General features: G+C 41.8%; 1 protein-coding gene across 2 annotated transcripts in view; it reads right to left on the reverse strand.

Moving 5' to 3' along the window:
* Nucleotides 1-26,306, reverse strand: part of RASSF4 (Ras association domain family member 4) — a 136,510-nt gene that overhangs the window by 92,718 nt on the left and 17,486 nt on the right. Inside the window, exon 2 of one of the 2 annotated variants that reach the window (XM_075257794.1) lies at nucleotides 22,012-22,103. The exons of the other annotated variant lie outside the window; for it this stretch is intronic. The gene's annotated coding sequence lies outside the window, so the exon portion shown is untranslated. The remainder of the gene's footprint in view (nucleotides 1-22,011; nucleotides 22,104-26,306) is intronic. 2 annotated transcript variants of the gene reach the window in all.

The following is a 26,306-nucleotide window of genomic DNA, read 5'->3' on the forward strand; positions in this document are numbered from 1 at the left end:
GTTAGTTGTTGGTCATGAGTAAGAATCTTCAGCTCTAGCCACTTAATAAGTCTGTCACATTTTTGTCACAGTTTTTGGGTGTCCTCAGCCTGGCACAGCTTGAACTCTACCCTACTCTGACTACTGGTCACATACACACAACTTTACTCCAGGTCTCCATAACAACCGATCACAGGTTTTTCACTGATATCCGAAATGAGATACACATGATCACATGAAGCTTATGGACACACACAAACAATGTACAAAATACACCAGTGCAATTAAATATACCGATGCGAAGCCGGGTCCTCCTGCTAGTATATATATATATATATATAGAGAGAGAGAGAGAGAGAGAGAGAGAGAGAGAGAGAGAGAGAGAGAGAGAGAGAGAGAGAGAGAGAGAGAGAGAAGAGGTTAAGTGCGTGGAAAAGTGAGGAGTCAAAGATGTCTGTGTTTCAAACTTTACAGAGTCAAGGCACAGCTGGAAAAAGATGTCATGGTGGTCCAAAGGGAAGAAATGGGAAATGTGGGAAGACGTCTCCAGTGAGTATTGCTGCACAAAATATTATTGCATTGTATTTATTGTAATGTTACCGCTAGCACCCCCAACAGTCCCCCCCCCCTGCTGTCTGAGGCGAACGATCAAAAGATGAACACCCCACCCCCCCGGACTCAATACAGAGGGGGCGTCTTTTGATCGTCCGCCTCAGGCAGCAGAGAGGCTAGGTTCACCACTGTACATCCGTGATTGGAAAACAGACCTAGACCCTTTAAGTTCAACCTTTTTATTCCTATAAATCCAAGTCAATTCAAAGGAAAGCAAAAACTTTGCTGTTAAATTAAAAACAAAATCCTAACCCCAGTTGACAATTGGATAAATTAACATTGTATGATCACTTTGATTTACTGGTGTTCTCAATTCTATCAACATTACATGGGTTGTTAAGCTGTTTTTTGTGTAAATCAAAACATGGCATAAAAAAAATTAAAAAAGAGTCATACTTCACTTTTCCCATGAGATTACTGATCTGATGGTTAACGATTCCTATTGGTCTCTACATCCTTGTCAGACAGAATACGCAAATGTGACTGGTTAACTGGGCATTGGCAGGCTTCTTGTATCAGTGGAGACAGCAATGAGTTAGTAACTGTTAGACTGAAAGTGGCGGGGATACAGAGTTAGATAACTTTTGTCACTGTCCTACTGCTTTCTAAACATTTTACAAAAAAAAATTAAAAAATAATGACTTCTCCACCATTAACTATTTAGACATGCCGCAAATATTTTCATATGTTAGCATCATAACAAGTAATATAAAGATATTTTCTCAAAATGTTACGTTTAATTATACTATCTATTTTTAGATGTGAGGGAAAGCAATGTGTGAAGGATACATGGAAAAAAAAGGAGCAGAAAAATAAAAGGCAGTCACGGAAAAAGAGGAAGAGCAAGAGGAAGCAACAGTGAAGTGATACAAATATCACAACTGGGTAATGTACTGGACAGATGTGTATGGTTGGTGGATCAAGTCAAATACTAAAAGATATTATCCACTATGGCTCATTTCTCCATGGCGTATCTAGAAGATGGAAATAAATAATCTATAAACTCTCTCAAGCTTTTACATTGTACAGTACGCGCTAACAACTATTTAGAGGACATTCACCTATAAGCACAATGTATGTGCATTGTGTACACTATAGCCGATTTATTAAAGGCGATGTTTTGTGCTCATTCTTCCACTGGCATGAGAGGCAGCAGAGTTACCAAGTGACTCCTGCCTCTTCATAATTCTTCAACATCTCAAGAGGTCCCATTGGCCAGAATGGGAATGATAAATTGGCCCCATCATTACAGCCATTATATCATTAGTCATTACAGACTCATTCATGGACGCCCATGTAATCAATATAGTATTACTTTATATGGTGACCATCCTCCATCTTTGCATTAGTAACCCAATCTATGTTCCGTCTAATTGAAATCCCCTTTAAATGTTTATTCTTGCTATATGTACAGGACTTTAAAAGGTAATCCTATGAACATAAGCATATTTAGATTTGCAGACAAAAGTTAAACATGTTTGCAAATATAAATTACCGTATATACTTGAGTATAAGCCGACCCCCCTAATTTTACTGCAAAAAAACTGGGAAATCTTATTGACTCGAGTATAAGCCAAAGGGGGGGGGGGGGGGGAATGCAGCGGCTACTGGAAAATTTCAAAAATTAAAATGGTCGGAGTTTTTGGGTGCAGTAGTTGCTGGGGGAGGGGAGGGGGTGTTTTGGTTGTCTGTCTGCCCCTTCCCTGAGCTTGAGGACTGGGGTTTTTCCCCCCACTTGGAATTCAGCCTGGCTGAATATAGGGGATCTGCAGTGTTCCTATTAACCCCTTCCTGACAGAACAGGAGCACTGCAGATCCCCTATATTCAGTAGACACAGGAATACCTCATGTGTATAATGTGTCTCACAGTAATTCTCTACTTTTATATGTATTCTAGGGAAAGGAGGGATATACAACTTTTATTTTCTTTATTTTTATTTTTTAAAGCTTCTTTTTTTCCCACTATTTTATGGGAGATTCTATACATTGATATTGTGGCTGGTCATAGATACCCCCTCCCCCCTTTCTTTTTTTTTTGCTGACTCAACTATAAGCCGAGGGGGGCTTTTTCAGTACAAAAACTGTGCTGAAAAATTCGGCTCATACTCGAGTATATACGGTACTAGTAGATTACCTGCGGCTTTGCTCGTGGAAAATATGTTAAATTATTGGTTATGCTAAAGTAAAATTTTCAGTGTCACACCGAAATTGACATTTTCAGAGCTACAGTAAATATTTTTTTCCACTTTAAATTTTTATTATTTTGGCATTTTACTAATTTGTCGTAACATTGATGTGAACAACTTCTTTTTTTAATTTCAAATTTTTTATCAATTTTATATATTCAATACATATTATGTAGTATAAACTATTACAATTATTTTTTTAACTATTTTTTTATCAAAAATTAAAATGTACGCACCTTACACAAACATATAAAACATAGGGGCCACACGGTGGCTCAGTGGTTAGCACTGCAGCGCTGGAGTCCTGGTGTTCAAATCCCGCCAAGGGCAGAAAACCATCTGCAAGGAGTTTGTATGTTCTCCCCGTGTTTGCATGGATTTCCATCCCATACTCCAAAAAAACGAAAAAGACATACTGATAGGGAAAATGTACGTTGTGAGCTCTATGTGGGGCTCACAATCTACATTAAAAAAACAAAACAAAAAAAAAAAAAAAACATTTACACCAGGGGTGTAACTACCAGGGTAGCAGCTGCGTTTTTTTTAATAGGCTGTTACTGGCTGTTACTGGCTGTAGCTACTCCAGACAGTAATGGGCATTATTTACTTACCGATCCTGGCAGTGGCTGGGATTGGTAACTGACGCCGCGGGCCCCACAAACAGTATTATTATACTCGAGGGTCTGAAAAGTCCCCCGAGTATAATGACCGGAGTCCCAGGAGAGGTAAGAGAACATAAAAAACTGTGTTACTTACCTCTCCAGGCAGGCTTCGAGCCCCGGGTCACGTGACATCCCGACCGTCATTGAAGATAGCCACCATCAGCGGGAAGTACAGCGAAGCCAGGGATAGGTAAGTAACAGTGTTTTTTTATGTTTGTATCCCTCCTGGGTCTCTGATTATTATGCTCTGGGTTCTGAAAAGCCCCCAGGGTATAATAATTGTTCATGGGTGTCCACAGTGGGGCAAAATGCTGGGTGAAGGGGCCACAATGGGGCATAATCCTGGGTTAAGGGGCCACAATGGGGCATAATGTTGGGTGAAGGGGCCACTATGAGGTATAATACTTTGTGCAGGGGCCACTATGGGGTATAATACTGTGGGGGCCACTATGGGGTATAATGCTGTGTGCAGGGTTCACTATGGGGCATAATACTGTGTGCAGGGGCCACTATGGGGTATAATACTGAGTGCAGGGGCCACTATGGGGTATAATGGGGGGGAGGCATGTCAAAAGTTCGCCACAGGGCCCCCGTCATTCCTAGTTATGTCACTAATTTACACCCAATTAACAACATAATGCAACCCTTCCCCCTCCCTCCCATGTAATTTATAAGTAGTTCATGGACAAAAGAGTAAAATTGGTTTCCAGTTACACAACTATCTATTGTATGGCTTCAGTGATGAAAGCTCCTGTATAGTAAGCAATAATGACAATCTTACTATCAGGCAGTTTACGCCTGACCCATATTGCTGCTCAGTAAGGCTGCTTTCACACTACAGTAACACTACAGTCTCCGGGCTTCATAGACTTCTATGGAGCCTGCAAAATTCACAGCTTTGTGCACAAAGAAGTCTATGAAACCGCCAAATCCATGGCCTGGAGGCCCGTGAAAAATACTGCAGTGTGCAAGCAGCCACTAAGGATAGCAGAGCAGACATGTTTTGTCAGTGCATGCGTGCATGTATATGTGTGTGTGCGCGCATGTGTGTGTGATTGCGTGTGATCCATGTGTATGTATGCATGTGTGCATGCATGTGCGTGGTCCATGTATATGTATGCGTGTATGTGCGCATGTGATCCATGTGTTTCTGTGTGCACAGAGCAAGTATCATGTTGTGTGTAGTGGTGCAGCCCCTTTAGCAGCGACTCTTTGGCGCCATCGCTATAATCCGTCCCTGTCAGTCACAACTGTTGTTTTCCCCTCAGCGCTTTCACTTTCATTTTTCCCCATTATATGCATAGGGCCTAATTTTAGGGGCCCTAATCTCATGACGGGGGGATGCTAACGAGATGTAATGTGCGCAGTATTCTGCTCCTGTGGGTGGAGAGGGGGTGTGCCAAATTTCACCCAAATCAGGCGAGAACTGTGGCTTTGTATAGAGCAGACTACTACAGATTTTGAGTTTTATATACAGTCCTATGAAAAAGTTTGGGCACCCCTATTAATCTTAATCATTTTTCGTTCTAAATATTTTGGTGTTTGCAACAGCCATTTCAGTTTGATATATCTAATAACTGATGGACACAGTAATATTTCAGGATTGAAATGAGGTTTATTGTACTAACAGAAAATGCGCAATATGCATTAAACCAAAATTTGACCGGTGCAAAAATATGGGCACCTCAACAGAAAAGTGACATTAATATTTAGTAGATCCTCCTTTTGCAAAGATAACAGCCTCTAGTCGCTTCCTGTAGCTTTTAATCAGTTCCTGGATCCTGGATGAAGGTATTTTGGTCCATTTCTTTCTACAAAACAATTCAAGTTCAGTTAAGTTTGATGGTCGCCGAACATGGACAGCCCGCTCTCAAATGATCTGAAAACAAAGATTGTTCAACATAGTTGTTCAGGGGAAGGATACAAAACGTTGTCTCAGAGATTTAACCTGTAAGTTTCCACTGTGAGGAACATAGTAAGGAAATGGAAGACCACAGGGACAGTTCTTGTTAAGCCCAGAAGTGACAGGCCAAGAAAAATATCAGAAAGGCAGAGAAGAAGAATGGTGAGAAGAGTCAAGGACAATCCACAGACCACCTCCAAAGAGCTGCAGCATCATCTTGCTGCAGATGGTGTCACTGTGCATCAGTCAGCAATACAGCACACTTTGCACAAGGAGAAGCTGTATGGGAGAGTGATGAGAAAGAAGCCGTTTCTGCACGTACGCCACAAATAGAGTTGCCTGAGGTATGCAAAAGCACATTTGGAGAAGCCAACTTCATTTTGGAAACAAAGATTGAGTTGTTTGGTTATAAAAAAAAGGCGTTATGCATGGCGTCCAAAAAGAAACAGCATTCCAAGAAAAACACTTGCTACCCACTGTAAAATTTGGTGGAGGTTCCATCATGCTTTGGGGCTGTGTGGCCAATGCCGGCACCGGGAATCTTGTTAAAGTTGAGGGTCACATGGATTCCACTCAGTATCAGCAGATTCTTGAGAATAATGTTCAAGAATCAGTGACGAAGTTGAAGTTACGCCGGGGATGGATATTTCAGCAAGACAATGATCCAAAACACCGCTCCAAATCCTCAGGCATTCATGCAGAGGAACAATTACAATGTTCTGGAATGGCCATCCCAGTCCCCAGACCTGAATATCATTGAACATCTGTGGGATGATTTGAAGCGGGCTGTCCATGCTCGGCGACCATCTAACTTAACTGAACTTGAATTGTTTGTCCAAAATACCTTTATCCAGGATCCAGGAACTGATTAAAAGCTACAGGAAGCGACTAGAGGCTGTTATCTTTGCAAAAGGAGGATCTACTAAATATTAATGTCACTTTTCTGTTGAGGTGCCCATACTTTTGCACCGGTCATATTTTGGTTTAATGCATATTGCACATTTTCTGTTAGTACAATAAACCTCATTTCAATCCTGAAATATTACTGTGTCCATCAGTTATTAGATATATCAAACTGAAATGGCTGCTGCAAACACCAAAATATTTAGAACTAAAAATGATTAAGATTAATAGGGGTGCCCAAACTTTTTCATAGGACTGTATATAGATTAAAAAATTTGCTGAGTTGTAAAGATTTTCTGTAACCATCTTATTGGTGACAGTCTTTATCATGATCAGTTGCCAATGAATATTATATATGTTTGTGTGTATGTAAATAGATATCTATGTATATACAGTATAAGTTTCACTTTTAGAGGGGTTTTCCAGCCCCAAAATGATTTTTTATACTGATGACATCATTGGTCATTGGTACCAACAGACTGACATTTGGAGAAAAAAAAAATTAATGGTGCACACATTCGCACAGATCAGCTGTTCTAGCAACCTCCAGGAGCCAAAAAGGGCTAGTGGACAGGGAGTGTATGTAGCACAGCTCCTATTCAAGCAGTTCCTCCAAAACCATCGCTAAGCAGTTGTTTCACCGCACCTAACGTATTACTTGAAAAGCAGCAGTGTTACATGCACTTCCCATCTGGTGTCTGGATGTGGCCTCTCCGCCTGGAAACCAGTTTTTTTTGCACGGACACAAAGTCCTGCACAAAGTCCCATCTGTTGTCTGGATGCGGCCTCTCTGTCTGGAAACTGTTTGTTTTTTTTTGTACGGACACAAATTCCTACATGCAGGACTTTGTCTCCATGCAAAAAAAAATCTGGTTTCCAGGCGGAGAGGCCGCAACCGGCAGTCACCTTTGAAAACCCATTCAAATGTATGGGAAAACTGACTGCCAACAAGTCGTCCCCTGTACAGTTTCCCCGGGGTTTACGACCGAAATCTTGGAGCGGACAGCGGCGGCAGGGTGAACGCCGCTTTACATGTGTATCCGTTAAGAGGGAAAGAGAAGGAGTAGCCAAGTAACAGGGAAGTAAAGATGAAGCTAGCAGCAAACAGAAATATTTCTCACTCAATCCAAGAGGTTTATTCACATCAATACTGTTCATTACTTCTCTATAATGTCCTTTGTGATCCTGAGGATGCTTTTTGACAGACAGAAAATGTGCGAAAGTGGAAAATCTCTAGTTTTCTCCATGTGCAGTCTATGGGAGACATCATAGTAACCAGTCTTCAACCACTAGCTTAGGAACAATGGAGAATTACAGATAAGCTTGCAAAGAAGAAAACTACTGATATGCAAAATACAAGTCATATAATGGCCAAGAATGGCATTTTCCTTGATATATAGGTCTGAAATGTTACTATGTCTCCTTAAAGAGGACCTTTCACCAGATCGGGCACATGCAGTTTTATATACTGCTGGAAAGCTGACAGTATGGCTTTCCCGATCTGTGCCCGGTGTAAAGCGCTATCGGTCCCGGTACCGTAGCGCTTTACAGTCAGAAGGGTATTTCTGACACTTAGCCAGGGACGCCCTTCTGCCCAGCGGCGCCTATCGCGCTGTACTGTGGAGCGGGGAGGAACGCCCCCTCCCGCTACTGATAATGCTCTCACTCTGTGCAGCGCGATAGGCGCCGCGAGGCAGGACGTTCCTGGCTAACTGTCAGAAACGCCCTTCTGACACTAAAGCGCTACGGTCCCGGGACCGATAGCGCTTTACACCGGGCACAGATTGGGAAAGCCGACAGTGCGCTGAATTCAGCGCACTGTCAACTTTCCAGCAGTATATAAAACTGCCTGTGCCCGATCTGATGAAAGGTCCTCTTTAAGCAGTAACTGCCTTTTCAGGCCACGTTGTAATGTGCAGGGACTTATAGACCACATATGCCACCTGTGAAAGACTCTGGTAAAAGAATATGGAAATTAGTCCGTGATGAAAAAAGGAGAAGATAGCTCCTTTTCCAGGAGTGGTTTCCTGAAACTTAGTGGCATGATATGGGACTACAGTCAAGACAGTAAGTCTGTAAGTCTCCTTCAAAGGAAAGAGACCCACTTAGTCTACCAGTATACTGATTTATACTTATGGGCACAATAACCACAAAACAGCTGTCTGTGCATGGGTCTCTCTTCCTTTTGGAAGTGACATACAGGCTTGGCTTTAATTAAGGAAAACCAGGCATTGATCTACTGGTAACTACCTTCCAAAAGGTGGCACTAGAGAAAGTTATGTTTTTTTCTATCAATGCGGACATATATTTGCAACTTATCCTGTAAAATTATGTGAAAGTTTTGGTATGGTTTGATAATGACCTGCATTTCTTATTAAATTATTTTGACGCACGTTTACCTATAAAAGTGCTGAAAGAAATGTATGCATTAACTGAGAACTGTCTGTTACGATTCCATTTCACATGATCTGATATTGGCAGCACTGACAGATCAGAGTGTAAAGTAATACCTTCTAAGGCATAAATCCCAATTATTAATTTAATCATAAAATTCCAGGAGGAACTGCACAATGCGGAGTATTGGCATATAACAAGAAATACAATTCTTTAATAAATCAGACAGCTGACTGGCCCTCTTTATGAAATGCAGAGAATGGAGATTTGTTAAGTACATGAGACAGACTTGGCTGGAGAAACAAGGAAGCGATGATTAGTACGCTTGGCAAGTATTCTAAACTTCAATTAGTGTAGATAAGCTGACATATCTGTAATGTGTTAAATCTGCAAATGTTTACCAGTTACACAATTTGTATAAAGAGACCTTTATGTATTTCTTACCAATGTAAGATTGTTCATAAATTGCACATGTAATTTCTATGGTGGAGTCCCTACTATGATATAAAATTATATATATATATATATATATATATATATATATATATATATATATATATATATCCTATACAGGGTATGATGTAATGACGTTCTAGTTCTGTACATACTTAAATGTTACAATTTTGTCTAATAAACTACAAATAAAACAAGATCGAAAATCGAATTGTAGCTATGTGTAATACACAACCTCTAGCACACCAATAGCATGGCTAAGAGATTTGTGGCTGACCATACAGAGCTGGATTCAAGACGTTTCAGGGCTGTGAGGAACCCCCCCCCCCCCCCCCTTCCCCTTTCCTGACAGTACAAGTCTATTGAAGAATACCATGAGGGGGTATTCCTCCCAGCCCAGCAAAGACACTGAGCCGTAAGGCCCACTCTTCTGACCGTTGAGGAATATCGGCCCACTCTTCTGACTGTTGAGGAATATTGGTTATGAAACTAACGGCACTAACATCTCTGGTAACTGGGCGCAGACTGAATTCAGCACACTGTCAGCTTTCTAGCGGTATATAATACCGCCGGTACCAGAGGTCCTCATTAAAGTTGAAAAACAGGATTAGAAGTGTTTTTCCCAGGTTGTGTGTATGTGTTGGTATACATGTGTGTAGAGGAGAGTGCAGAGGGAAGGAAGAAAGATTACAATAGGTTATGGTGGCCATACACTTTAGACATCAATCGTCTTTCCTCATAACATTCACACACACTCATAACAGATGATGTTGAAATACACCATACTTACCTCTTTTTATCCCCTGATATCTGTTCCTAAAATCAAGAAATTTTCTTTATGTATGTCACCCTACCTAACCAATCAGATGGCTTAAAAAAAAAACCCCAAACAAGTTAAAAAAAAAACAAAAAACAAAAAAAACAACAATGTTGTTTAGGGGCACAGTGGCAATCAAATGATGTACCGTATGTAATTTTACATTTTTTATTTGCTGACAGGTCCTCTTTAAATCCATGCACAAATTTTAATTTGCATGGGAACTTAGCTTGTTGTCTGTTTTTTTTCCCAAGAAAGCCAATGTGACATACATAGTCTGGATCCTTCTATTTCTTTCATTTATTTTTCATTTTCCCAAATGGTCACATCCACAAAAGTGTTATGGAAGGAAAAGGAAACACTAAATCCTTCCTGTGTCAGAACATGCTGTCTGTATTAGGTACACAAGTGCTCACGCTCATTGATTTTAAAACATGGCGTGGTGTTCTATGAACAGCGTGTTCCATGCGTATTATACACACCGTCATAAGACTGGTAAAATCATACTAAACAGTAAATCTAAGAGTTGTCCTCTTTTATCATATTGTTCAGAATCTTAGGATTGCTTGATATAGGAAAGCTGGTATGTGGTAGGTGGAATGGTTTATTATTATACAAAATATACAATGGGAACATATGAGCTTTACTATGAAAATTACAATTCTAAGGTGACATTACATAGTTACATAGTACGGTTGAAAAAAGACATATGTCTATCAGGTTCATCCAGGGGATGGGAAAGGGCATGACATTCTATACTTTCCCATACCCATCAATGCTATTTTGCTCTAAACAGGCAGCTAATCCTTTTATGGAGCGGTTAGCAGTGACTGCTGTTACCAGCTCCTGGGGTAGGCTATTCCACAGACTCACAGTCTTTACAGTGAAGAATGCCAAAGTGTAAAGAAAAAAACGGGAAAATGACAGAACGCTACTGGAAAGAATAGAATGCCAGAAGATATCTCATATAAAATGTAACTTTACCGGTTCCAATGACAGTAAAAGGCAACGCGTTTCAACACCGATCAAGTGTCTTCATCAGGCCATTAATAAGAGAACTGTCACAGCATGGGAAAAAAGCCCCCAGTTTGGGTCGCCCGTTTAAAAAGTTTATAAAGAAAAACAAAAACACAAATCATCCAAACATACAAATGATATACAAAGCAACAACATGGGGCCAAAGGTAAGGAGTATGGAAATAAAAAAGAAAGGAATATACTGGTGTAAAGAAGGGAATAAGTCTCTTTATGAGGCAATCCCTTCATGTCATGACTGCTCTAGTTCTACCGAAAAATGTTACGTATTTGTCAGATGATACTATTATTATTTTCCATGCTACATTTCTAGAGGTTATTGTATACTGCATCCACAACTACACTTTTTGTATAATTTAACACTGTTTACATTTCTTTTATCTCATTTTTTCACATTTATACAATCAGTAAGCTCAATGGTCCATTCTTTACAGGCAAACATTCTCATAACTGCTAAGTCAACCCTGCATGTCTGCACATTATTTTGCACATTGTGTTAGGACTGGTTGGCACTGGAAAAATATGGAATATTGTGTACTTTGTGATAACTAAAGACCTGTTAGAGGTCTATAATGGCAGCATTTCCTAAGGCTGTTCTGACGTGGTATTACCTCAAAAAGGGAATCTATTGATAGAATCCCTTTATAAACACAGCCAGCAGACTGACAAAGCACATGTAGTATGTAGTATGCATGGATCCGAAACTGCAGGCATCATGTTACTGAGCAGGAGGAGCGGGGACAGATTGATATATAGTTTTGGGGGTTGAAAATTCTGACTAACTTGTCATTTATTTACTGATTTTTTCTATGCTTTGAGGACTAATTGAGTCCAGTTGGTGGTCCTATCAGTGAACGACAGACTCCCTCCTAGGACTGAGCAAACAGATATAGCTGTCTTTTGGCACGTAATGTGGCACGTAAACGTACCATATACGCGGCGCTATTTTGCGACCGTGATTTTGCGGCGGCCGCAAAATAGCGCCGCGTATACGGTACCGGCTCCCATTGAAAATAATGGGAGCGTATACGGCCCGCAAAAGCTCCCGCGGCGTCTACGTGCCACATTACGTGCCAAAAGACATCGTGTGAACCCGGCCTTAGGACCACGCGTTGGACTCAATTACTCTGTCTAAGCATAAAAAGAACAGAGAAGTAAATGGATAAATGACGGGTCATATTAAATGTTTTCCTACAGGAGTAGTGGATATAACAGGGTATATTCACATCTGCGCCGGGTGTCCATCTGGCACAGACCCATTAGAAACCACCTGATGAAAAATGCTGCAAGCCTGACTAAAAAAAGCGAATATATTCTGTTATATCTACTACTGTAGATAAAAAAGTCCAGCAATTAAAAAAAAACAAATAAACAAAAAAACAGATTTATATAAAATTCCATTGCTGTCCATTTTTCCATTTTTTATTTTTTTTAAATGTAGATTGTGAGCCCCATATAGGGATCTCAATGTACGGTTTTTTTTTTCCCTATCACTATGTTTTTGTAGAATGGGAGGAAATTCATGCAAACACGGGGAGAAAATACAAACTCTTTGCAGATCTTGTTCCTGGTGGGATTCGAACCCAGGACTCCAGCGCTAAACACTGAGCCACCGGGTTGCCCCTCGTTTTTCCATTCTTTTTCCTGCCACAGATCAAAATAATAGATAGAACAACATAAACATGAATGCAACATCAATCTGATCAGCTTCTCCTGCTCTATAATATGCCTACACAGCATTTTCATGGTGGTGGGTTTCCTTTACAACCACCACGATTGTTCACAACTTCCAAGCCTCACAAAGGTTCTTAGAAAGCCTATTGCAGGAGTTAGAGACACCTGACCCACAGTGAACTCATCCTGTTACTTCTTTATAAAAAGAGGCAATCATTGAGAGTCAATCTGGACTTTTAGAATCATCCACACAAACACACTTTTTGTCTGTGTGCCATCAGTTTTTAACAGATTTCCTGTCTGTTCTGCAGCTTAAAGAGTCTCTATCAGCAAAATCATGCTGATAGAGCCCCACATATGTGTGAATAGCCTTTAAAAAGGCTATTCAGGCACTGTAAATGTTATATTAAACTACCCCCCCGTTTTAAAATAATACTCTAAAAAAGAATGTGATCTACTTACGCATCGTGCACGCTGGGCGGGCATTCAGGGTGCGCCGTCTTCTTCATCCACGCCTCCTCTTCCTCCGATGTCCTCCGGTCCCGTCCTCCTCCGGCGCTCGCGAACTGACATTGATTTAAAAAAATGGCCTGGGTGCATGCACAGTAGCATGCGGCTTCTACTACGGCTACTGCGCATGCGCCCAGGCCATTTTTTTTAAAATCAATGTCAGTTCACGAGCGCCGGAGGAGGACGGGACCCGAGGACATCGGAGGAAGAGGAGGCGTGGATGAAGAAGAAGACACAACCTGAATTCCCCCCCAGCGTGCATGATGCATAAGTAGATCATTCTTTTTTAGGTTTTGCTGATAGAGCCCCTTTAATCTCATACATTCAAATGATGGGGTCTGTGAAAAACATGGAGGGCCGTTCTTAACGTTTTTACAGACACATACTCAACAATGGTGTGCATGTAGCCTTGTGTTGTTTACCCTTGCAACTAACACGTTTATGGGTTTTATACTCACAATGTGGCCGAGTAGTTTGTGGTAGGGTTACATGATGCACTTACAGTAAGTTTCAATGCTATTTTTATATTCCTCAACAAATGGAAAACTAAATGGGGGCAAACAATATAGTGTCATAAATTCGTGGTTGCAATACCAGGCTCCTTAGCAGCAGATTCTACTCACTACAGAGAACATGGCAAACATGCTGCTTGGTACATGCAGTGAAGTAACTACAGGGGTAGCAGCTGCCACAGGGCCCGGGACATTAGGGGCCCGGCGACAGCCGCTACCGCTGCGTTTTTATTTTTCTTAATAGGCTGTTATCAGCTGGAGTTCCTCCAGCCGGTAACGGACCCTATTTACTTACCGATCCTGGCAGAGGCCAGAATTGGTAAGTGACGCCACGGGTCCCACAAACACTATTATTATACTCGAGGGTCTTTTTAGACCCCCGAGTATAATGATTGGAGGCCCAGGAAAGGTAAGGGAACATAAAAAACTGTGTTACTTACTACCTTTCCGGGCTCTATACAGGCTTTGGGCCTAGTTGACTGACATCCCTGACGTCACTTGACCAGGACCTGCGTCCCGGGTCATGTGACGTTCGGCCGTCATTGAAGATGGCCGACACCACAGAGGACTGCAGTGAAGCCGGGGATAGGTAAGTGACAGCGTTTTTTTTGTTTGTATCCCCCTCGGTCTCCAATTATTATACTCTGGGGTCTGAAAAGACCCCAGAGTATAATAATTGTTCATAGGTGTCCACAGAGGGGCATAAAAGTGTGTGTAGGGGTCACTATGGGGAAAAACAGAGTGTACATGAATGTGTGTGGGGGGGTTGGTTGGTCGAGGTCTTCGGCGTCGGTTGTCAAATGTTTGTCACGGGGCACCACCATTCCTAGTTATGCCACTGGGTACATGCCATGTTCTGTCTTCAGTGCCTGCCTTTAAACTGCAGACGTTGCTCTTTCCTTTCTCCACCACCGCCAATTATTACCTTATTATCTTGGTTGCTATGCAATGTGAATGGACAAGGATGGAGAAGAATGGTGCTTTACACCATTGCCTACATTCTGTCAAATTATTTGACAAGTGGGACAATCTCCTTTAAAAGATATGGACAACTTGCAGTTTGTTTGTTTTTTTTTGTAAGGGGGCTTCCTAAGCAGTCTGTTCATAATCTAGAAATGATTGCAACTAAAATGCTGTACCTCATTCATGTACATGGGCAGGCCCGGTTTTAAGTGTGGCCCTGGGCAAAATTAAAAGGAAGCCCTTATATCCTGACATACCAACACCATCATATTCAGTCATTTCAGAAATCAGGGTGCACTTCCAGCGGCATTGATACGAGGAGGGACCCAAAAGTTTCCATAATGAGGCTGCTGCGCGTGCAGTTTTCATAGTACGCAATTCTGCAGCTAGTTATTTGTTCAACGACGCATTCTCGGTCAGTGTGCCAAGCGGCGTTGATGCGGATGGTTTTGTCCACCCGCATCAAATGTTGAAACCGTTCAAATGTTGAAGACCGCTTACAAGGATGTCGCTATGTGTCAAGCCCAAGTTTACTCCTGGTTCACCTGCTTTAAATATGGTGAAATGTCAATTCATGATCAATGTCCGTCAACTTCCCGAATGGACGAAAGTGTCCAAAAAATCAACGAGCTCGTGCGTGAAGATCGACGACGAACCACTGAAGAACTCGAAGAGTTGTCTGGAGTGAGTTGGAGTTCGAGTCAGCGCATTTTATCGGAGGATTTGGGCATGTCATGGGTCGCAGCAAAGTTTGTGCCGTGGCTCTTTACTGATCAACAGAAAGAGTGTCGCATCGAAACATGCTGTGCCATGAAAGAACATGCCGAAACCGACCCAGAATTTTTTTCTAAAATTATTACGGGAGGTGAGTCTTGGTGCTATGCTTATGACCCGGAAACCAAACAACAATCAAGCCACTGGAAGACGCCATCCTCTCCCCGCGCCAAAAAGGCTCGTCAAGTGAAGTCCAATGTGAAGACAATGGTCATTTGTTTTTTCGATGCAAAAGGGATTGTGCACTCGGAATTCGTTCCAACAGGACAGATCGTCAACCAGGTTTTCTACTTGAATGAAAGAACAAAAGGACGGCGCTCTCAGGTCCAAAGGAATTTATTCAAAAGGAGCGCCGTCCTTTTGTTCTTTCATTGATGCATCCTCCTGGTTTTTGACCAGTGTTATAGAGACGTGCTGCCACTCTCACTCTGACGAAGCCTAATATTGCTTAAAACGGTGTTGTGAACAGAGTCACAACCCGATCAGGTGAGAGGCCACCAAGTCCTGAGTTCCTTTCATAAATAATTCATCTATATATTTATAATAGACCATCTACACTATAACTGTGCTCGGTGTCTCTCTATTCTCTATAGGTTTTCTACTTGGGGGTTCTCAAGAGGTTGCGCAACAGTGTCCGTCGAAAAAGGCCCGAAATGTGGCAGTCTGGTGATTGGTTTTTCCACCACAACAATGCCCCGGCCTACACCGCCATCTCGGTGACCACTTTCATGGCAAGAAACGGCATGGCTGTCTTGCCCCACCCACCCTATTCACCTGATATGGCTCCCAGTGACTTTTTTTTTATTCCTACGAACTTCAACCTCAAGGGGAAGTGTTTCGCCGACGTAGAGGAGGTGAAGAGGAAAACGACGGAGGCTCTTGCACACATCAAAGTAGATGAGTTTAAAAAATGTTTTGAACAATGGCATACGAGATTTGACAAGTGTATTGCCGCTAAAGGAGAGTACTTTGAAGGAGATTGAAGGAATGTTGTACTAAAAAATAAATACACGCTTCAAAAACAACTTTTCTGGAAACTTTTGGGTACCCCTTCGTATAGTCTCAAAAGATCAGAAATACAAAAAAAATTGTAAAGATGTATATAGTTATGAAACCGTTGTGTGTGTATCGCTATATTGGGGAGAATTATTACCACTATACAGACAATTACCAAACAATACACATCATGTATAGACCAACAATATCTCTATACAAGGACCAGATAGTACACGACCTACACACTGTGACTAACTCCATTACACTACATAGTGAATCAAAGACAATAGCCACGCACTACACAGACTCCTAACCTAATAAACATCATATGAATTAAAGGGTTTTCTGACCCCAAATTGATTCTTTTATACTGATAACCTGTCCACAGGACAACTAATTGGTATATCAGTATATAATCTGTCAGGGATCGACACCCGAACCCCACACAGATCAGCTGTACTAGCAGCTTCTGGGTGCCAGGATGTTGCACCGCTCCTATTCAAGTAAAATGAATGACGCTGCAATTACCCAGAACCACCACTATACAGAGGTTGGCGCTGCTGTGCCAGTCTGTTAGGATTGTGCAGTAACTGCGGCCATGACATGGGCGTCGCCGCCTGTTCCTATGCACAGTCCAGGGTTGCAAGGGTTAACCTGCCTTGCAGCAGCCGGGCGTGGTCGGCTGGGTGATCGACTTAGGAGTCGACCAATAGACGCTCGGATTGGGCAGCTGGGCTATCTGCTGGTGACCGCCCCTTGCCTATATAAGGGGGCTGGTCTGGACGCCCGGTGCTCTATGATCAAATTCCAAACCCTGAAATGATGTGTGTTGTGTGTGCTTGGGTTCCTGCCTGAAATATTAGAAATTGCCCTAGTTAGCAAATGACCCCTGAGCTAGCATTTCCACTGTTAGTCAGGCAGCATGCTGCCTTGTATGTGTGGTGTAACTCAGTAGGGTCAGCTAGCAAAACTTCCCAGACAGGGTGACTGGGAGTGGGCTTGGCAATAGTTGCCTGGGTGGTTGGGTGGAACTACCACACACAGGGTTTACTTGGTCTCTGGCTTGTCCTGGAGTTCAGGCTAGCCAGTTTATTTATTTGTGGGGCTGCTTTGACTGCACAGAGCTCTGTGAATATTAACAGAGCGCACCTGGTCATTTAATTTAGCTGGCAGTGACTGTTAGTAACTGTTAGTCTGTATTCACACCAGGTTGGTTGCAGTAATGGCCCAGAGGGCTCCGTAGGGTTTTCATTTAAGTTTTTTTTTTTTTTAATAAACCCTGCTGACCATAACACAGTCCTATTACTTGAATTTTTTGAACATTCTTGACCATGAGCCTCCATTTTTGGTCAGGAAACTCCTCCATATTCTCCATACTGACTGATACCTATATACTGTTCAGCAACACTGCAACTTCTCTACTGCATCAACAACTGTAACCCTCAAGGGAATATCTGTGCGGGCCCCTTATATAAGGTGCATGATGTCATAACGTTCTAGCAGAGCTAGCAATCTGCAGCATTCCGTGACATCTGCAGATTTTTTTTTGAACATTATATCATTATTAAATAACAACATAAAACCACAGCATGTCTGTTACATAATAAGGAATCAAAATAATGAATATTATGTCATGGGGGAGATTTACTGACATCTAAGGTTTAGTCTTAAAGGGATTTAGTCTTAAAGGCTATTCTCCTACCTTTAGATGTCTTCTCCTTGGCGCCGTTCAGTAGAAATCCCAGTTTTCATCAGTATGCAAATGAGTTATCTTGCAGCACCGGGGGCGGGCCCCTGAGCTCAAACAGCACTGTGGGCGTCCCCAATGCTGCGAGAGAACTGTCCAGCTCCGCCTCCATCTTCTTCTTTAACGGCCTCTTCTTGCGTCCTCTTCCGTCGCGGGGGGTCAAACTTCTAGGCCTCGGGCAGAGCCGACTGCGCATGACCACAGGCCACAAGAAAATGGCTGCTTACTTACTGTGTAAGCGGCAATCAAATGATGTATGTCATTTAATGTTTATTATTTGGCGACAGGTCTTTAAATCCATGCACACATTTCAATCCGCATGGGAACATAGCTTTAGTGATTGTTGTCTGTTTTTTCCCAAGAAAGCAGATGTGACATAAATAGTTTGGATCTTTCTATTTCTTTGTTTCATTTTCACAAATGGTCACATCCACAAAAGTGTTAAGGAAGGAAAAGGAAAAGCAAAATCCTTCCTTTGTCAGAACATGCTGTCATTGATTTTAAAACAATTTGTATGGCGTGGTGTACTATGAACAGCGTGTTCCATGTGTATTATACACACCGTCACAAGACTGGAAAAATCATACTAAGTAAATCTAAGAGTTGTCCTCTTTTATCTTATTGTTCAGAATCTTAGGAAAGCCTGATATAGGAAAGCTGGTACGTGGTAGCTGGAATAGTCTATTATACTTATTTTTATTACTATACTTACTTTTATAGCTACAAAATATACAATGGGAACATATGAGGTTTACTGGGAAAATTACATTTGTAAGCTGACGTTACATAGTGCGGTTGGATGGGAATGGGAAAGGGCATGACATTCTATACTTTCCCATAACCATCAATGCTATTTTGCTCTAAAGAGGCAGCTAATCCTTTTTGAAGATGTCAGCTGTGACCAGCTCCTGGGGTAGGCTATTCCACAGATTCACAGTCCTTACAGTGAAGAAGCCTTGTCGGCTCTTAAGATTAAACCTTTTTTTCTCCAGATGGAGGGAGTGCCATCTATGTATGGAGTCTTCCTCACTCTACTCCCATAGTAACTGAACTGGGAGATAAAGATCAGCCAGTCGGATTTTAATCACTAGATTCTTTTTATCTGGAGTGGATGAGCTTCTGCTCGACTGGAAAAGAGTGGTAGCAGCTTTGTCACCTCATCAGTGTATGGATATGGGGAAGCTATAAGAAACCGTTGTTGGTTCCCACTCTCCCTTTCTTTATGTTGTGTCTTGTGTCTGTTTTTGTCTGTCCCCTTCCCTGGTTTTTTGTTTTGTATGATTATCTGGTGAATTTTATGTTCATTGCGCCGCATGTCATGTCAACGTCTTTTTCTTATTTTGATGTTGTACGTTGTTATCTTTGAAAAATTTTATAAAAATTACAGTTTAAAAAAAATAAACTGTTGTTGGTTGAGTGTTCGAGTCCACTTAAAGAGGACTATTCATGTTCTCGGGCACATGCGGTGCAATTCAGTGCACTGTCGGCTTTCCCATTATGTGTCCTGAGGGAAGACATATCGGTGCAATTACCGATAGCTCTTCACTATCAGAAGGGCATTCCTGACAGCCTAGGTGGGAACGCCTCTCCTGACACTACTGTCCATAGTGCTATACTGTGTCGGAGGGGACGTTCCTTACCACCCAGCGATGACCCCTACCCCCCACAATACTAGTCTATGGATGAGTACTTTGGGGGGGGGGCCTTCCTCACCGCTCATGACTGGTCGGTAAGGAACTCCCCCTCTGACAGTATAGCGCTAAAGACAGTACTGTCCGGTGGGGCATTCCCAGTTAGACTGTCAGGAGTGCCCTTCTACCCCTCATAAATCAGTCAGAGGTCCCTGTATCAGAATGGAAATCAACACCATTCAGGAACTGGCATATATTTCTATTATAACTCACACCAGAAAACTAGCATGAGTTATAGTAAATCTCTTGGTCTGAGGTCTCACCAACCCTAGCCACATTTGCACAATGTGGTAGGCAAAGTGCGGATCCTTGTGCCACAAAATCATCCCTCTACACCAGCAAACTAGCATAAATGGAATGATGAATTCCCACCAGTGTGTTTTGGTTTGGGGGGGGGTCAACGGCTTTCAATACAAAATTCAGTATGCTCAAGGCCTGTCACTTTATGCAGCTTTTCCCACAGTCTTCTCTAAAGACAATGCCAATTAAATTGAATGTACAAAATGACACTAAATAAAAAAGCCACCAATTTGGGTTCCCGTTTAAAAAGTTTATAAAGAGAAACAAAAATACAAAGCAGCAAAACATACAAAGGATATACAAATACAGGCCAAAGGGAATGAGTAAGAAAAAAAGAAAGAAATCTGCACAATAGTGGTGTAAAGAAGGGAATAAGTCATGCCTGCTCTAGTTCTACCGAAAAATGTTATGTCTCTTCCAAATGATACTTTTATTTTTTTGCACGCCACATTCCTAGAGGTTATTGTATACTGCATCCACAACTAAACGTTTCATATAATTTAACACTGTTTACATTTCTTTCATCTCATTTTTCAGACATTTATGGAAGTTCAATGAGCCATTCTTTACAAGCAAGCATTCTCATAACTGCTAAGTCAACTCTGCATGTCCGCACATTATTGTGCGCATTGTGTTAGGACTGGTTGGCAATGGAAGAATATGGAATATTGTGTACTTTGTGATAATTAAAGACCTGTCAATGCATTATTAAAGATCAAGTAATTCCACTTTACCCTTAAAGGGGTTGTCCCATAACAAGGAACCTATCTATAATGCTAGTTTATGTGGATATAAGACTTTTCCTAAATACATTGCTTTATCAAAACTGCTTTGTTTGGCCACTATCTTAATTTATTCACTTCATTGTTTACACTCAGTTTCTATGGCCACTGGGCTTATCTGCTAATTTCCCAAGTGAAGTAGCTGCCTGCTCTCAGGGGGGAGGGAGGGGCTGAGTGCTGCTTATGTCTGACAAGTAACGGAGCTACTCAGATAGGGGAGGGGGGAAGTGAATGCTCTGGGTATTTCTGAGCTGTCTATCTTCAGCTCTTCCACTTATCAGCCAGTTTAATTGAATTTGGCTGATAACGGCTGAGATAGGGAGAGTCCTGTACCTCTGTATGTAATGCAAGCTGACTCAAATCCAGCTCTGCTACATCAGCCTCTACATCAGCTTCATACCGTGCTAATTCATTTACAACCAATCCCTCATTACTAACTGCAAACATAGCAGATGGCAGAGCAAGTGAAACCCCACCCACCAATGTGCCTAGAAAACCAGGAAGTGAACAGAGCACAGAGCCTGCAGGTTGGTGAACAAGGGTTATGGGAATACCCCTTTAAGTGGAACCTGACACCATAGAGTGAAGTCTAAAGCTACATATGCATGCATGTCAGGTACATAGGTCTGTGAAAAGGTGACACATGGATGATATCCATGTGCCATCTGTGCACCCTACAGAACCATACATTTCAATGAATGATCCTGGACTGCAAAGCGGGCATGAATTTGACCTATCCTGACTTTTACCCCTAGGTCATATGTATGGTGCCATACGAAAAGAATGGGTCAGTGTGCTAGTCATTAAAAACACAGCCAGCAGACTGACAAAGGACATATACAGTCACTTAAAATTCCATTGCTGTCCGTTTTTCCATTATTATAGAATAACAGGACATTGAAATAAATGGGAGGCGTTTTTATAGGCGGATTCCGCATCAAAATCCACTGGCAAAAAACTCAGACCCTAAGGGCAAGGAAAGTTGTAGCAAAATTCACTCCAAATTGCCTGACCAGTACATTATATAGAAATGGTAGACACAAATATTATTATTATAGTAATATTATGCATAGTAACACCAATATCACACTAGTAAGGTATAGAGGAGATCGTACTTACCGCTCAGCGGCAGTAAAACAACTATAGTTCTTGGCAGTCTGCTAGGCAAATACCCACTAGCTCAACATCTATAAAGATGTGCAGTTGTCAGCCTGAAAGAAGAAAGGATTTGGACTTATTGCAATTCACAAAGGTTAAAGGGTTTGTCCAAGACTACAATATTGATGGCCTATCGATATCAGATATGCAGCTCTACAACACCTATCCTGAATGGAAGCTGAATAGCTGTATCCCAGCATGTACTGACTCATCTACTTCTGGTGCTCTACACTGTGTAGAAATCAGCTGATCCGTGGGGGTGCCAGACTCAAGGATACTGATGATGATACTATCCTAAGGATAATCTTGGACAACCATTTAACCTACTGTAACGGACTGTTTTTTCCCTGCTCACTGCTTTACTATACCGCGTTCCAAATTATTATGCATAAAGATTAAATTTTTTTATTTTTCAACTAAACACATGGATGGTATTGTCTCAGGTCTCTTTGGATCACTGAAATCAATCTCAAGCACCAGTGCAATTAGTATGCCAGGTGAGCCCTATTAAAGGAAACCTACTTAAGGCCAAGGGGCCCCACTTGTCGCAAACGCCACAGTTTGGTCACAGCGGAAACGCTGCAGAAAAAACCTCAGCATTTTACAGTCACTGAAAAGCGGATGGGATTCACTAGAAAAATACAGAAACATATTGCAGAAAAAAATAGACACGCAGCAGAAATGCTGCAACTTACAAAATCATTACTGTTTTCCAAACTGCAACATGTCAATTATACCTCTGGCAATGCTGACGGTTTCCCTACAAGTATAATCGGGAAAAATTGCAATGTACTACGTGGGGTCTTAGCCATGTTGTTGCAGATTTTTTTGAGACAGTCAGAAGTGGTGTGAAAATATAAAGAAAGTGCTTAGACATTTCCATTCTGTTCTAAATCCACTCCTGACTTTGGCTCAAAAAAACAAAGCAAAATCTTCAACAACAAAAAAAATGCATTTCCGCAATGTGGGTTTTAGCCTAAAGCTAAGGTTCCACATTGTGTAAAAGCTTCCTTTGTTGCCATTTTTGCTGTGTTTTGAGATAGTCAGGAGTGAAAGGGAGAAGTATAAGAGCTTCCTATATATTTTCCATTCCTCTTGAAGTCACTCTTGGCTTTGGCTCAAAAAACCACAGCAAAATCTACAACAACAAAAAAAAGCAGCTTTTCTGCAACATGGGGCCTTAAGCCTAAGTAGGATGTCCCACATTATTAAGCAGGCCGCAGGTTTCAAGCAACATGGAAAAGATAAAGATCTCCCTGCTGCCGAAAAATGTCAAATAGTGCGATGGACAAGCTATGAAAACAATAGATATTTCGCATAAATTTAATCTTTATCGCACTGTGCAAAGATTTCTGTCTGATTCAGAGAACAGACAGGTTCGTGTAGATAAACGCATAATGAGGCAGTTGCTGAAACTCCATTACAAATCTGCAAACATGTATTTGAAGCTGTTCCCTGTCGTCCTTCCAGCGGCACAATATGGGGTGTTTTCTGCCCCTGTGTACTGGTAGGACAGGAGGAATTTTAATTAGCCAATTAATTAACATGGCTTGCCCTAAAGGAGGGCAAAAGAACCTCCCCCTGCGTGTTTTTTTTTCTGTTCTGTGTGATCGGACAGGTGGTACAGGCCCTGTGGCCTCCTGTAGGGGTTGGAAGAAGGTGTCTGTTAACCCTTCTTCTTTCTCTTTCTTATTTCCTCCTGAGAGAAAGATTTAGGTTTTGTCTTTCCTGCTCTGCAGGGTGTCTGATGGTTCAGCTGTGTTACAGCTCATTCACTGCCCAGTAAGGTAAGCTGTGTCCTCTCCAGCTTTCCTCTGTATTTAGTGCAAACTAAAAGCACTGATATTTATTGTTATGGACACTCTGTCAACTGCCTTTGTGTTGTCGGCGCCCGTGCACACTTATCTGTGCCGCAGTACAGCGTGGAATATCTATTATGTGTTCCTGTCTGTTTTACAGTCGCAGGCATGGAAAGTGTGTGGGAGCTTTCAGCTTTCCTTTTATGCTCAGTGCATAGTCTAAAGACACTGGTGTCTATTGCTATGGCCTGTGCCACCTGCCTGTGTTAGGGTGCATGCACACTGAGTAACGCCGGGCGTGTATGAGAGCCGTACACGCCGGCATTACGGCAGACTGCCGAACACTTCCCATTCACTTCAATGGGAGCGCTCGTAACAGCGGCGTTTACGAGAGCTCCCATTGAAATGAATGGGAAGTGTTCGGCAGCCCTGCTGTAATGCCGGCGTGTACGGCTCTCATACACGCCCGGCGTTACGTAGTGTGCATGCACCCTTACAGTCGCAAGCATGGAAATTGCGTGGGAACTTCAGCTTTCCCTTTATGTCAGTGCAGAGTCTAAAAGCACTAATGTCTATTGCTATGGCCTATGCCACCTGCCTGTGTTAGTCAGTTGTGGGAGCTTTTAGCTTACCTTTTTTCCAGTGCAGAGTCTAAAAGCACTGATGTCTATTGCTGTGGCCTGTACGATTGCTATGGCCTGCGCGTACCTGTTTGGCCGAGCTTCGTCCACTGCCTTAAAGCGCAGCTAATGTGAAGCAGCGCTTCAGTTACACCTATAGGGAAAATGCCAGCTTTTTCACTGTAGCCCAGTACGTGGATCTGAGCCTTTCCGCAACATGGGGCCTCAGCTAAAGACCACGGTGGAAACTCTGTGGCAAAAAAAAAAACGCTGCATTTTACAGTACCTGCAAAGTTTATGAGATTCTGGCTAATCTCATCCACACATTGCAGAAAAAAAAAAACTAGGTTTAAAAACATTAGCTTTTTTTTTTTTTTTTTATAAATCACAGAATGTCAATTATACCTACAGAACGCTGGCGTGTTCCGTATAGGTATAACAGAAGCAGAAAGTCCATAGAGTTTTCCTGTGAACAAAGGTGCGGGGGGAAAAAACTTGGTGCGTTTCAGCTGCTGTATTTTCCACAGCGGTTTTTGGCTGTGGTTCGCTATGTGGGGTGTTAGCCTGAGGCCGTATTGTAAACTCTGCGTAAACCACAGCATTTTTACATTAATGGCAAAGTGAATGGGATTCTGGCTAATCCTATCCACACATTATAGAAAATTATCCGTAGTGGAAATGCTGCCAATTGAAAAACGCTTGCAAGTCGCAGCATGTCAAATATACCAACAGAAGCAGGTATAATGGAAGCAGAATGTGCACAGAGAAAAAGTCTGCGGGAAAAATCAAAATGAGTTTCTGCTGCGGTTTTTCTGCAGCGCTTTTTGGCTGCGACTTGATACATGGGACTTTAACCCAAGGGTGTTTTTTTCTGCAGTGATTATACAGATGAAAATTCTGCTTAGTTTTCCTGCAGACATTACATACAGTATCTTTGTGTACATGAAATAACTAAAATATACCTTTAAGTCCTGTTTAACAAGTAAATCTACGTGTATGCTTTTTATTTGCATGTAGCAAGAAGACTTGAATCTCTCAGATTATTGAAAGCAGATCTCCACCTGCAGGTATAAAATAATGTTACAGCTACAAAATCTTCTACAATAGCACAGCTGCCCTCTAGTGGATGTTTAGTGATTCGATATCTTTGATACAAGACCACTTAAGTTGGAGGAAGGTATCCAGTATACAGTCCTATGAAACAGTTTGGGCACCCCTATTAATCTTAATCATTTTTAGTTCTAAATATTTTGGTATTTGCAACAGTCATTTCAGTTTGATATATCTAATAACTGATGGACACAGTAATATTTCAGGATTGAAATGAGGTTTATTGTACTAACAGAAAATGTGCAATATGCATTAAACCAAAATTTGACCGGTGCAAAAGTATGGGCACCTCAACAGAAAAGTGACATTAATATTTAGTAGATCCTCCTTTTGCAAAGATAACAGCCTCTAGTCGCTTCCTGTAGCTTTTAATCAGTTCCTGGATCCTGGATAAAGGTATTTTGGACAAACAATTCAAGTTCAGTTAAGTTAGATGGTCGCCGAGCATGGACAGCCCGCTTCAAATCATCCCACAGATGTTCAATGATATTCAGGTCTGGGGACTGGGATGGCCATTCCAGAACATTGTAATTGTTCCTCTGCATGAATGCCTGAGGATTTGGAGCGGTGTTTTGGATCATTGTCTTGCTGAAATATCCATCCCCGGCGTAACTTCAACTTTGTCACTGATTCTTGAACATTATTCTCAAGAATCTGCTGATACTGAGTGGAATCCATGCGACCCTCAACTTTAACAAGATTCCCGATGCCGGCATTGGCTACACAG

This window comes from Leptodactylus fuscus, chromosome 10, assembly GCF_031893055.1.
Source record: "Leptodactylus fuscus isolate aLepFus1 chromosome 10, aLepFus1.hap2, whole genome shotgun sequence".
In the NCBI taxonomy this organism is placed as follows: domain Eukaryota; kingdom Metazoa; phylum Chordata; class Amphibia; order Anura; family Leptodactylidae; genus Leptodactylus; species Leptodactylus fuscus.